Genomic DNA, 14,288 nt, shown 5'->3' with positions numbered 1-14,288 from the left:
ACAGCCCATGCACCTGCACCCAAATCCAGCAGACATACACCTCCAACAACCACTCCCTCATCTTCCACTCCCATTACTCCTCCCTCATCCCGCCCCAACGTCCCTAAAAAGCTTTTCCTTTCCCAAACTGATCTCTTCCCTACTCCTTCCCCCGTCCTGCACATATGAGCAGGGTTCCAAAGACATAGCCCAGCACCTCAGGCAAACAGTCCACGGGGACAGTGGTAGCACCACTCACTCATGGTGGTTGGGATACCAGATCTACAACACAGAAGGGGAAGGAACCAGCACCACCAGGGAAGAAATGGAAGAGTCCTGCACCACCAGGGAAGAGTGTGAAGAGTCCTGCACCAGCTGTGAAGAAGGGGAAGGGGCCTGCACCAGCTGTGAAGAAGGGGAAGGAGCCTGCACCAGCAGGGAAGAAGGGGAAGGAGCCTGCACCACCAGGCAGAGAGGGGAAGAGCCCATCCACCCCTGCCAGGAAGGGTAAGGGATCCACGACCCGTGGACAGGAAAAGACGAGGCACTCTATGCCAGCAGAAGCTGTCAGGCTAACACCGCCGCCACCACCAGCTGTCATGGGGCCCCCACGGCCAGCTGTGGAAGTGCAGCCATCAGGGAGTGCAGGGGGTGCCCAGGAGGCACCTCCAGCCACCACCACAGTGCAGATATCGGACAGTAAAGGGGCTGCCCAGGAGGCTCCTCCAAACACCACCACAGTGCAGATATTGGACAGTGCAGGGGCTGCCCAGGAGACTCCTCCAACCACCACCACAGTGCACATATCGGACAGTGCAGGGGCTGCCCAGGAGGCTCTGTCAACCTCCACTATAGTGCAGCCATCACCGCCAGCGGACGCCATGTACGCCACCCTCCAGGGGCTGCTGTGCGGGCTGCCCCTTCCAGACCCAGTGGGAAAGTCACCCACTCCAGAGACTGTGGCAGTGCACTCCCCAGGACAAAGCAATGGGCATGCTAGCCCTTTCAGAACCAGTGGGCAAGTCACCCACTCCAGAGACTGTGGTCTTGCACTCTGCAGGACAAAGCAATGGGCATGTTGCCCCCTCCAGAACCAGTGGGCAAGTCACCCACTCCAGAGACTGTGGCCTTGCACTCCCCAAGACAAATCAATATGCATGTTGCCCCCTCCAGAACCTGTGAGAAAGTCACCCACTCCAGTGACTGTGGCCTCGCACTCCCAAGGACAAAGCAATGGGCATGTTGCCCCATCCAGAACCAATGGGAAGTTTCCCATATTCGGCTGAGGTGCCCCCACATCCCCCTGAGGTGCCTTCCCACTTGAAAAAATGATGCCCCTGCAGTGTTCTCTCCGACTGTGTCAGGAAACAGGTTGGGCCTTGGACTGTGCCCTGTGGCCGTGTGTGCCCTCATTACTTTGGACCGGGCATTGACCCTTTATGGAGATTTGTATATATCTGGTTTGTGTGGTGGATTTTGCTATGCTAATACATTGTCGTTACTCCAGCATTATGGTCGTTGTTTTATTATGCCATGTGTCGTGTGCGATTGGTTTACATGTGCAGCTGGTTGTGTGTATGGTGTGTGTGTGTCGGGTGTGTGTTGTGCATGTGTGTGTCACTCACGTTTTCCTCCCACACACCCTTTTGTGCTAGGCAGCTGTACTCACCGTCATCGTCTTCGACGGTGTTGGTGTTCCAGGTGGAACATGACGTAGAAGATCATCTGGAAGGCTTGCAGTTCAGGTTCCATGGCAGCGTGGTTCCTCCCTGTGTCTCCAATGGTGAGACTTTTCTCTTCAGTGATGTGTTTCTGCCAGGCTTTTGTTGGCGTTGGTACCGCCCTGGAAAAGGTGGTGTTTTGCAGTGTCTTAATATGGTGGGCTGTACTTTGTCTCCCACCTGGCTGTTGACAGCTACCGCTGTGGTGACTTGTTTCTGCCGTGGAGGTTGGTGTGGTACATTGACTGTCTATGGGAGTTATCACCGCCATGGTCATAATTTGGCGGTACTTACCGCCAGCCTGTTGGCGGTATTACTGCCACTTTATCACTCACCGCCATGGTCGTAATGAGGGCCATTGTGTCATCCACACATTACATTTGTGCCACAATATTTGACCCACTTTACAAACAATTACTGCCCACTTTCATTCATTTTTCAGATGGGGATATTTCAACCTACAAGACGTGGACTGCTGAGCATGCCAGCGACCTAGAAAAAGAACAGCTGGGAATTAGAGGCCCGTTCATGGCCAGAAGTTCTGGGGTGCAGCCTACAACTTTCATAGAGCCTGTGGTCAGTGTTGTTCACTCACAGCAGCCAAAACCAACACCACCAACAACAACAGGAACAGGATCAGCAGCCCCACGATCTGCATTTGATTGGTTTCTAAAGGCAGGGCTTAAGTCCACTGCAGAGGCAAAGGCAAAAGAGGTCAAGCAAGGTGGAGCACCAGTGACTATTGACATGATGGTCCAGGCCTACCTGGATGATCCAACAGAGGTCTACCTGAATCAAAACCCATTGGAGTATTGGTATGGAAAGAGGCACCAGTGGCCAGTGCTGAGCAAGCTGGCAATAAAGTATCTGGCTTGCCCTGTAGCCAGTGTCTTTGCAGATTGTGTGTTCAGTGCAGCTGGTGCAGTTGTCGCAGTAAGAAGGACCAGTCTCTTGCCCCAAAATGTCAAGAGATTAACCATTATCAAAATGAATCAGCACTTTATGCCCTCAAATTACAGCATACCTGTATACCCTCAAATTACAGCATACCTGAAGTACAACAGGAGGTGGATGAGGGTGATTGGTCAGACTCAAGTCATGGTAGTGTGTTAGCTGACCAAGTTCTGGGTGAACCACCTGAGTTTTAGGATGAACTCTACTTCCTGGACTACTGAGTAAACCTGGGCGACCATAGAACTTTCTTCTTCATATCGACAAACTGCTTTGAGAAAAAAAAAGAAAAAGGATATAGCTAGCTGGGTAAATATTATTATTTTGTTTGCTTGTGTCTCACTGACCAATGAACTGCCATCGTTTTAGACACATGTGTGACCGGGGTGGATTTGGACCAGTATGCATACCCCACCCCAAAATCCTTTCAAGGACATTGGAGAGCCAATGCCTGCTTCCATCCTGTCCCCATGCGTATCCTTTCTTTTATCCCCTAGCTGGATTGCCCCAGATATTTGATTTACAACTTACTGGCCAATGTGTGTTTTGTTTCGTGAATCAAAGAGGATCAGCAATGTACCACCATGCTTGATTGGCACAGGTAAGTAATGCTATGCACCAACGAGTGATATGAGTTATTCTTGTTTCAATGGAGTCGCATGTCAACTCCTAGTACTGATAAATCACTCTATCGGCTCAGTATATTAATTCCCGTTGTCAATTGGTATATGGATCTCTGTAATTTTACACAATCAAACCAAACAGCCTGTAACTAAAGATGTACTTCTGGTTCTTCCTCACTGTAGTAAATGTACACAAGATGTAAATGTTTTAAAACTGAAACTGAATAAAAAAAGATTCAAGCAAAAGCAATGAGTGATTCTTGTTTCAATGTTGAGATGATTCATGTGGTGGCAGATAGTGAGATAGTGAGAGTGGGTGTTTATAGAGTAACTTCAAATATTACACTTGATTGTGTTTGTGATTGATTTACAATGTTGGTGGCCTAATGGGTAATCATTGTTTTCCTGAAGGTGATTTTTTCCATCTCCTTTGAAACTTTGAGATTTGTTTACGGTTTCGCATTATTTTGTTTTCTGGTTCACATTCCTCAAAGACCCGACCAGTCCATTTAGCTAGCAAACACAAATTTAATCTGCACAAAAAAACAACTCAGTGTTTCTCTTGTTGTTAAGCACAGCTATGCGCTACAGGTCGACCTATCTCAATTGTGCCGGGAGACTGGGACTCTCAGGAGGAATAGGCACAGAGTTGGACATAATCTTTCATCAGAGTCAGGAGGATGATGGAAGGACTTGGAGCGTGAATTGACAACTTCAACAACTGCCAGAAGAAGGAAGTTATCAACCTTATGGACATTAACATGGGTGATGAGTCTAAGAGGCCTACTCAACTCTGTGGAACAGTGAGAGGCACGTTGATAACTTGGTTTGGGAAATGCAATGCTGCTGTGTGTGTGTGCTCGCTGGCTCAAATTTGAAACTACATGGTTGGGTGGGGAGCCTGTTGTTATATGTACCTGGGGGAGACAGTCATGTGATAGATGATGTCACATCTTCACATTATGCACGTGCTCTAGGCTAAATTTTATTATGATGATATTCATCATCATGGCAGTTGCGAGTTTGTTCCTCCCGATATACATGCAGCCACGTTTCTGTGATTGTTGGTTGTTGTAATTGCTCTCACTTAATTGATCGCACATCAGTCATAAAAAGAATGATTGCAAAGGACTATGATCTTCCTCTGCCTCCTCTGAGTCTTCTTGGTAAACGTCTCCTCATGAAGCTTATCTTCCATTCTATTCTTTTTTATTCTATAAAATCATGATAATCATTTATGTTTTACAATCTGCAGGCCTGCTCTTCCCCTGCGCAAAAAGGCAAAAGCACCATAACACTAAGGCTTACCTTATCGGACCGCTTCGGCCAGGGAGGCACTCATGATTGACAGGGCAATCCAAGAAGAATGCAGATGTACCACCCAAGCTGACAATACAGACTATTGTCATATTTCTTTTAATAATCTTATTTTAGAACTGTTTGTTAGCTTCACTCCAACATTATTTGTATTTACTATTTTGCAAACCAATGTGACAGAAAATTTAGATAAATAATAACTTGGGTCTCTCTGGGGCTGACAAAATGTTTGCAATCCATTTAAGTTAACTGTGTTATACTCATTCCTTTCTATTCCTCCCAACACAGGCTGCTGATCATGGCCCAGATGGATCTTGTGTTTGTGTACTATTTGTCTTTTTGTCACACCTTTACCTAAATTCCCTTTCTCATCCATTCTTCAAATCCCTAACCATCTTACCCCGGGTTTGTTTGTTTCATTGAGGTGTGACTTAATTTTTACACCATTAATTAATCACAGACTTGATAGGGCAGATGTGGTGGAAGCAACACCAACTCAGTGAGAAGGGTCTTCATTTGAGTTCACCTAGGTGGGAGTGGGACCTCGCTTCTGATGCCATCACTGTTAGTGAGCTAGCATGCTACCACTACCACCACCATGACACCCTGGGAAACCATGCAGCCCTTACTTCATCTCTTCAGGTAAGAGAACTATGAAGTATTGTTGTACTTTTAGGCAAGATAATGAGCAATTGCAAATCTCCCCCCACTCCTTATAAGTCAAATATAGTTGCAGACTGCAGTGCAGAGACTAGGAGAGTAGTAGGACAAGGGTACATAACTGCATAATTAATTGTTATACACTATCTGCAGATTTTAAAACCATGGTGTGCTAAATGGCAGCACTGTGAAGTAAAACACCCCAAAAAAAGATTTGAGACATAAACAACATTAAATAAATATTTATTTTCCATAACAAGAAGAATATAAACCCACCCCTTCCACCCACAACTGGCCCACACCTCTCCCCAAACAAATCTCCCTGTCCCCAACCAATGTCCAAAAAGGTCAAATATCCATGATAAAAGAAAACAAAGTCCAACAGTTCCGGACCACTCCTAAAAACCCATCCCCACCCTCTCCACCCACAACAAGTCCCACCCACCAAAACAAAGATTAAAAAAGGGGCAGAAGAGGTTACTAACGGCAGGCCAGGAGTTGTTTAAAGAGCCCCTCCATGTGTGCCTGCCTGGCTTCTATTCGCACCAGGATGTGTAGTTGAAAAGCGCTGCCTCAGGGGGTAGCAGTGATGGAATGGTGGTGGGCAGCTGCCAGAGAACTGCGGCCACTGTGTTGAGATTCAGAGGCAGGAGGCATTAGGGGCTGGCTGGGGCCCTAGGCATTGACATCTGCTGCTGCAGCCTCCTCCTCCTCCTCTAGGACCACCAGCTACTGATATTCAGCCCTGATGGCCTCTAGCTTCTGCTGCCACAGCTGGGCTGCTATTTCCTGTTGGGAAAAGTGGACCAGCAGGAATAGCTATATCAAGAAAGAAAAAGACAAATTGTAAACAATGCTCTGTGCAAAACACTTGTTTAAAATCATGTAGTGGCAGAGTAGCAGGACATGTACTGGTCACCTCAGGCCATTTGATTTTGATGTAACTAGAGTCACAGTCATTATGCACTATAGAGTACAAGTATTCTTCTCTCTCATGTTGTGCTAAATTGATGCAGGCATGCTAGCTTACCTGGTGCCATAGTCGTACTTGTTACTGTGTGCAGCTGGGGAAGCTGTAATAGACAATTATCTTACTCCAGTGGATAGTTCTCCAAAATGGCTTTCAATTTTACCCTGACTACAAGGCAGATGACTACTAAAAATGATACACGCCCCATAATATATTAAAATTAATCATGCAGACATCCTGTCCGCCGTAAGTAGATGGTGGGAAAAGCGATGTACTGCAGTACAGGGAAAGGATTAAGGAACAGGATATATGGATTGTATTTGGCATGCTTGTCACAGACTATCCTATCCGCAAAAGTCAAGACACTTACTTAGTCCCACTTTACTGACTGTCCTCATCACCCTCCTCCGCCACACTTTGTTATAATTACTTTTTTCCAACAAAATACAGTTGCTTGGCAGTAAGGAAAGGAATCTTAACTTGCTCTACTGCAGGTTAAGATAAACAGGATTAGGCTGGGTAGGTAGAGAAGACGCTTTACTGAGCAATTCATGATCAGCATCATGTGCCTAAGGTTTGGCTAGTAGCCTGAGTCACTGTGGTTGGCAAATGTTGAAAGGGAAAAATTTGAACAAACGTTAATCGGTTATGGAAGCTATAATGAAATATATCACTTGGCTAGAAAAATGTGGTGCAAGCAAAGAATGGATTTTTAAAAATTTTAGGAAGGCTGGGACAGAACTTAAGAAAGATTAAAGGAGTGAAGTACTAGGAAGTGACTGAGTGGGCACTGGGAGGGAAGGGAAACACACCTTGTTTTTGCATTGCCATGCCTTGAGAACTTTGAAAATAAATAACACATTTACTTAATTTAAGCAGCCACACGTCGCCCAGCCAATATTGCAGTGCTGATTCTGCTGAATTGAACCATGCAGCTGTTAGATCATCATGGGTAGCACTGGTGAAATGCCATAGTTAGGGAAGGAGGTGATGATTAATACTGGTGGAATACAAATTATCTGCCTCACTTGAAAAATACTGTGAGTCAAGAGAATAATCAGAAATACCACCCAACCCTTTGAATTAAACCTTTGATAAAACCATTCCAAACACGTAAAGTAGGTGAGAAGAATGCCCCATCCAGAAAAGCTCCTTTGTTTCTTCATTCCAACCATTTATCCATTCATCATTGTATTGTTCTTCTAGCATTCTTATTCTTCACCCTTCACTTTGATACACACCATTTAAGCTTTACATTCTCTCATCCAGTCTTTCACCATTAAAAACCATCCAAATTCCAAACTTGGCTCTCCACAAACCTTTCACCAACATCCATTTACCCAATACCCACCCATGCATCCTTTCGCCCATTCACCCACCCAAGATCTAACTCACCCAAGAATTCCTTTACCCATCCAGGTAGGCATCCTTTCACCCATATACCCTTTTATCTATCCTTCACCCACCCATGCATCCTAACACCCACCTAAATTATTATTCTGCACCTTTTCACCCACACATCCTGTCACTCATAATATATTCCACCCATTCTTTCTCCTTCCATCCTTCTTTCCCATAAACCCATCATAATTAAAATTCATTATGAATCATTGCCTGCTGGGTTGCAGATAGAGGAAGCCATTAATACTCAACTCCTGTATCTGCCAAAGCGGGGTGTTCACGAGTGAGTCAACAACACTAGTTCACCCTTGCAGTGAGGATATTACTAATAGTAAATAAGCAAGCAATATGATTTACCACCACCTGCCACTGCAGCCGCCTAGACTCCCCCTTCAACTGCTGGCACTGTTGTGTTTCTGCTGGCGGAGCACTACTGGCCCCAGCACTGGTGATCAGTGTGGCCAGAAAAACACATTACATATTTTAGAAGCCAGATATGCCTCACCCTATTGATTTTTATATAGAAAAATACAAACACAATACATCAGTAATGTTCAATTACAGACTTATCTTCCATCAAAATATCAGGTGGGCATTTTGCTAGTTGGCAATTTTTGAAAAGCCAGTTAGTCAAGCGAAACAAAAACTTTTTGTAATAGAGGGGCAGAGCTGTTGATGAATCTGAGTTTTTGAAGAGAAATAAAGGGTGCAAGAATTGGTCAATAAAGGACATATGGTCTTGGTTGCCAAAAGCAATGAGACCGTCCTCCTCATACTTACCAACCATGGTGCACGGTGATCAACTGCCGGTATACTACAATAATAATATAATACATACACAACATTGGAGGGTCCAATTACATGACAGTACATGAGGGGCAGAGCTGTTGATGAATCTGAGTTTTTGAAGAGAAATAAAGGGTGCAAGAATTGGTCAATAAAGGACATATGGTCTTGGTTGCCAAATGTAATGAGACCGTCCTCCTCATACTTACCAACCATGGTGAACTGTCATCAACTGCCGGTATACTACAATAATAATATAATACATACACAACATTGGAGGGTCCAATTACATGACCATGTCCAAACACTCTTTTTTTTCACTGATTGAGCTGCAGCAAGAACAAGAAAGCCTTCTCAACAAGCTTGCGTAGAATACCTTACTTAAGCATACAATCTTCACAGTAGAGTACATGGGTTCTCTGAGCCTTACAGTATCGTCAGTCCACAAGATATATAAGGGGAGAGGCAAAGCTTACTGACAAAGCAGAAGAAAGGAAGCTACACACAGATTAGTACAGACAGTTTGAAGTAAAATACAGAAGTTTGAAATATAGAAAATAAGTAAATAGGATAATGCACGGATAAGAAGTATTTAAGAAGCAGATAAATCGAAGAGGAGATGCAAAAAAATAGGAGACAGGCACAGTAAAAAAATAAAAAATAGTTCTAAATGTGGAGCTGTAAAAGTTAGGGAAATAAATATTAATTTTAACAACAAGAGCACCTCCTGGAACCAGCAGAGCCATATGCCCCAACACTTGTGGAGGGGGCACCTCCAGCTCCCTCACCCGCCTGACCAGCCCTCTTCTTGCCCCTTAATGTTGAATGAGTTAAGAAATAAAGAAAAAAATTAAAAAGATTAGTGGTATAGTTAATAATAATCTCTCCAAAAATAATTTTTACAGGAAAAGGCAAATGCAGTAATATTGAACCTTTCTAATTCACAGCACTGTATAGTACTAGTATCATGGACCATCCTATTCTAAATTTCCTAACCCTATTCCAAATTTCCAAAACTACATTTTGGAATTACCAATAAATAGCAATGAATGATTTTTGCTTCTCATTTCATTCTCAATCTCTCAACACCATTCGACAGGTCAACTTAGTCTGCGTTTTTTTAATGCATAGATGAATGCATGCATGCATAACTATACATCACTGGGAAATTGCTTGGCACTGTATGAGCTACAAAAAATAAAGGCACAGAGATGTGAGAGAACATACTAACTCATGAATACTAATAGCTATCACTATCTTAGTGACAGGACAGGACACAGGAGGAGTATCTTCATTACTTCTTAAACAATCCGCCTAAGCAAGCACCAACAACAAGTACGATTAGGTAGCGCCGAGCACCTGTCTATATGACAACCACATAATATTTGTAACATAAAGTTAACTTATTTGCAGGTGAGCAGCCTGCTTGCTATTTGGGAACAAATAGCATAGAAAACAACTAATAATCATTACTTACTGAGCCCCGCAACCTCCACTCCTAGAAGGTCGAGCAGGTCTGTCTCCTGATCTAGGATAATGGCCCACTGGTGCGTCAGGTGTTGCTGGGTGTGCCCGCCCCCAAGAGCTGTGGCATACAGCACAGCGAACCCTCTCCCATGCTGCCGGTGTTCTTAGAGGCTGCACCCGCTTCTGGGCCTGCTTCCAGGGTGGAGGGGAAGTGGGATGCACATAAAAAACTATTGCTGTCACCTTGACCTCTGAAAAAATGGCGGTGCTGCACCCCTTTGCGGCACCAATGCCCACAAGGAAGACGGCTGCTGGTGGTAGTTTGGGGGGCCTGGCGCTGTGGCTCCCCTGCTCTGCCATGGTGCAGGGCACCTGGGGGAGAGATATAAGAAAGAAAAAAAGGAAGGAAGGACAAAAATAAGAAAGTAAAGCAAAAACTTTTAAAAGTACAATAGTCACGAAAAGACACAAAAAAATTAGAAAAAACATAAAATATCAAAATGAAAAGGCCTGAAGCTTATAAATAAAGAGACAAACGCATTGCAATCAATTTCTGTCAAGATCAAAGGCCCAGAGATGCTCACCTCACGGAGCACTCCCGCTCTGTAATGTCAAGAAGTGTCTGGAGGTTTCCTGTGGCACTCAGAAAGAAAGCAGGAGTAGCGGCAGGGTTGGAAAAAAGGCATCCGAGTTTGGAGGCAAAGAAAACTTACAAACTCCAAGCACGACACTCGAAACCGGAGGCTTGGCAGAAAGGAACAGGAAGCTCAGAGGGTCCAACTCTAAGTAAATCCTCAGAATGGTGTGTGCTCGGTACAGGGTGGAGCTGCCCAAAGAGGCTTGTGCCACACCCAACTTGGCTGCTCACACAGGCTGTTGGGAAATGAAGTCCATAAAGGTTTACTCTGTGCTAAGAGAAAAAGAAAATATAGGTTTCTTTTGTTCTTACTGCAAAAAGTGCAAGTAAAACAAATTAAAAATCCTTTACATTGTCTTAGTGCAAAAATAGTTTTGGGTTTTTAATTTGGACCAGTTTCAATTATTTATTGTTTCTGATTTTTCAAAATTCTTGATTCCAATTTTTGCAAAAAGTGTTTTCTGTGTGACTGAATACTAGGGAACCATGGAGCTTGATCTGGCAGCCCTACCCACATTAGGAGTGGTCTAGCTTAGGGGTGTTGTGTACTGAGAGGGGGTTGCCTACAGCCACTAATCTCAGACAGAATGTGTTAATCAAATCCCTGACAGCCTGGGCTGAGGCCCAAGAGGTAGGCGCAGAAGAAGCCCCGGGAAGGAAGAAGTAGGGGAAGATGCCAGCTCCAACCACTCAAGAGAGGGAGGAATACTAAACCTCAGTGAGGAGGATGAAGATCGGTCCTCACTACACACAGCCACCAGGGCCATGCCCAAACCTAGTTGGGGGAGTGGGGCCTCTTCAGAAAGAGAGAACCTGTCCCTCAGAGAGAGAGAGAGCTGGAAGCCCAGCTGGCATATATAGCTTTGGAGGCAGAGAAGGTGGCCCTAAAGAAGAAAAGGTGGGCAAGGTAGGATAAAAGAGATGGTGGCAGCTTAGAAAACTCTGAGATGTCCAGGGGTGGTGGGTTTTTTTCCCATGTTACCCAGGGGGTAGTTCCTGTGTACCAGGAGGGGGCTGATATAGTCAAGTGGTTGTAGGCCTTTGGAAGGGCTCTCCAGATGAAAAGGGTTAAGCCCGAATATTGGGGTTCACTCTTATGGGAGTGTGTCCCAATATCTGGGAGGGATAGGCTCCTGACCCTAAGGAGGGAGGAAACAGATTCCTCTCCCAGTATGAAGAGGTGTTTAACGAAGAAGTTTGGTTGGACCCCAGAGTACAGGCTCAAGTTCAGGGTCTCCCAGAAGACTGCTACCCAGTCCTGTGTTGATTTTGTGGACATCTCAGCAAAGGCAATAAAGGGCTGGATACAGGTCGACAAGGTAACTACCTTTGAGGGGCTATACAATTTGGTTATGAGGGAGCACCTTCTAACTAACTGTGTTCAAGAGAGGTTGCACCACTTTTTAGTTGACTCTAAGTTGACCAACCCCAGTGAGCTGGGGTAGGCCGCAGATGACTGGTTGAGAACCAGAGTTAACTAGAAACCCCCAGGAAGTGATCAGAAAAGGGAGGACAAGGTTCTTCTCAGGGGAAGAACCAAGGAAAAGATGACAAAAAGTCCAAGGATTCCTCACAAAGGTCCCCAAAACCTTCTCAGGGTGGGAGAGCCCCGAGCCATGCCACTTCTAAGGGGAAAGGGTACCAGGGGAAGCATTGTGATCCTGTTATGGCAGGAAAGTTTCAGTACCTTGCTAAAGCCGGCAAGTGTTTTGAGTGTCACCAGCCTGGACACAAAAGAGGGGATGCTGTCTGTTCCAAGAGGCCCCCACTGGTGGTGAGTCCCATGGAATTGCTATTGTAGGTGTGGGGTGGAAGTTGGCCCAGGGTTGGGATCAGGGTACACAGAGGTCACCTTAGTGTCCATGGGTGGGGTGGACATTGCAGCCATGGACACCTTACCTACCAGCATAGAGAGGTACAGGCAGAAGCGTAAAGTCAACGGGACTGAGGTGGAGGCTCTGAGAGATACAAGTGCCAGTCTGACTATGGTCACAGAAAAACTGGTTCCTCCAGAGCAGATCTTGCCTGGTGTATTTCACCAAGTAACATATGCAGACAGCAGAACCAGGCTCCATCCCATGGCACTGCTGAGCTTAGAATGAGGAGGTGTGACTGGCACTAAAAAGGTGCTTGTAGCTCCTGCCCTCCCAACAGAGTGTCTGCTGGTAAATGATCTGGGAGCATCTGAGAGGTCAGAGATGGAAAGAAGGGTCCATGCACAGATGCTGGACCTCCCTGAATGGGTGTGTGCTGTGACCAGGTCACAGTCAGCACAACAGGGTGTCACGAGTTACTTGTCGTTTATGTCCCTGGCCAACTAGAACTGCAGAGTGGTCTCGATCCTTGTAGGTTCTGCCTTGACCAAGGTAAGGGTGGCCCTTTCTGGTAGCCACGGTGCTGCTGACGATGGAACGCCAAAGGCAGTCCGTGCCCTCCAGAAGGAGTCCCAGAGGAAAAACCCCAAAGGAAAAAAACCTCTATGGCTGGAACTCCCTGGAAGAAAATAATAAGCAAAAAGGTAAGTCTTCCAATAAGAAAACAAATACTGGAAGAAACTGGAACAGGTGAGGGAAAAAGCTGGAGAAAAAACAACTGGAGCGAAGATCACCACCAAAGGAAGTGTTGCAGCGCAAGGACAAGGATCACACTCTTTATATACCCTAAAACAGGAAATGACAGACAGGAAGAAAAAAGACACCATTTTGGATTGGGAAAAGACCAAAGGAGAATATAGAGAAAGGCGCCATCTTGGAAAAGGGAGATGCAGGGAAAAAGGGTAGAAGCAAGGCATACTGGGATAAAGAAGAACATGGCTTCTAAATGTATAAAAGGAAGAAAGAAGAAAAGGAGAAGGAAGAGAAAAGAAGAGAAAAAGAAAAAGCACAAGCTGCACCAGGTAAGTGCGGGGTCGGTGGGGGGTGCCCACTCCTAATTTCGAGGGCGCACTGCGTCCAGAACTCGCCGAGGCCTAATGCCCACTTTGGGGCCTCGTGTGAGGAAATACAGGACAGAAGGGACGTGGCACACCCGGCCGCTAAGAACATGAATTGCAGCTCCAGCTGCGCCCGAGCTGATCACTCCGCTCGGGTCGCGGTGGGCCGCAGCGCGACACAGGAAAGTGCATAACACTTGGACCCTGGAACAATGGGCCAAACCTCAAAGAACAAGAGAAAGGGCACTGGGTCTGGCTTGCCAGCCCCACCAAGTACAGAGGGGAATCCAATCCTGAGGGGGAGGATCTGACCTCTGAGGGAAGGACCCCTTCCCTACAAGCTCTGCCTGACTTGGCAGAATTGCAAAGGACAGGTGGGCCCACCAGAGCAGAGTTGTGCCAGGGACAAAGAGAGTGTCCCACTCTTGAGAGCCTGAGGCAGACTGCCTCCAGGTAAGAACAAGGGAATATCCGTGGACCCCACAAGGTTTATTGGGAGGATGGAGTCATCTACACTGAGGATAGGGACCCCAAACCAGGGGCAACCAGGAGAGTGGTAGTACCACAGAAGCATAGATAATTCCTCCTAACTCTAAGCCATGACATTCCCTTAGCAGGACATTTGGGTCAGACCAAGGCCTGGAACAGGCTGGTCAATCATTTGTATTGGCCCCATATGTCAGAGAAAGTAAAAGATTTTTGCAGCTACTGTGTGACCTGTCAGGCCAGTGGCAAGACAAGGGGCAAGCCATAGGCTCCCTTGATACCATTACCAGAGGTCGGGGCTCCCTTTGAGATGTGGGGATTGACATTGTTGGTCACCTGGACCCACCAACTGCCTCAG

This window comes from Pleurodeles waltl, chromosome 3_1 (genome assembly GCF_031143425.1).
Source record: "Pleurodeles waltl isolate 20211129_DDA chromosome 3_1, aPleWal1.hap1.20221129, whole genome shotgun sequence".
NCBI classification, from domain to species: domain Eukaryota; kingdom Metazoa; phylum Chordata; class Amphibia; order Caudata; family Salamandridae; genus Pleurodeles; species Pleurodeles waltl.
Note: the sequence above shows the minus strand (reverse complement) of the source record.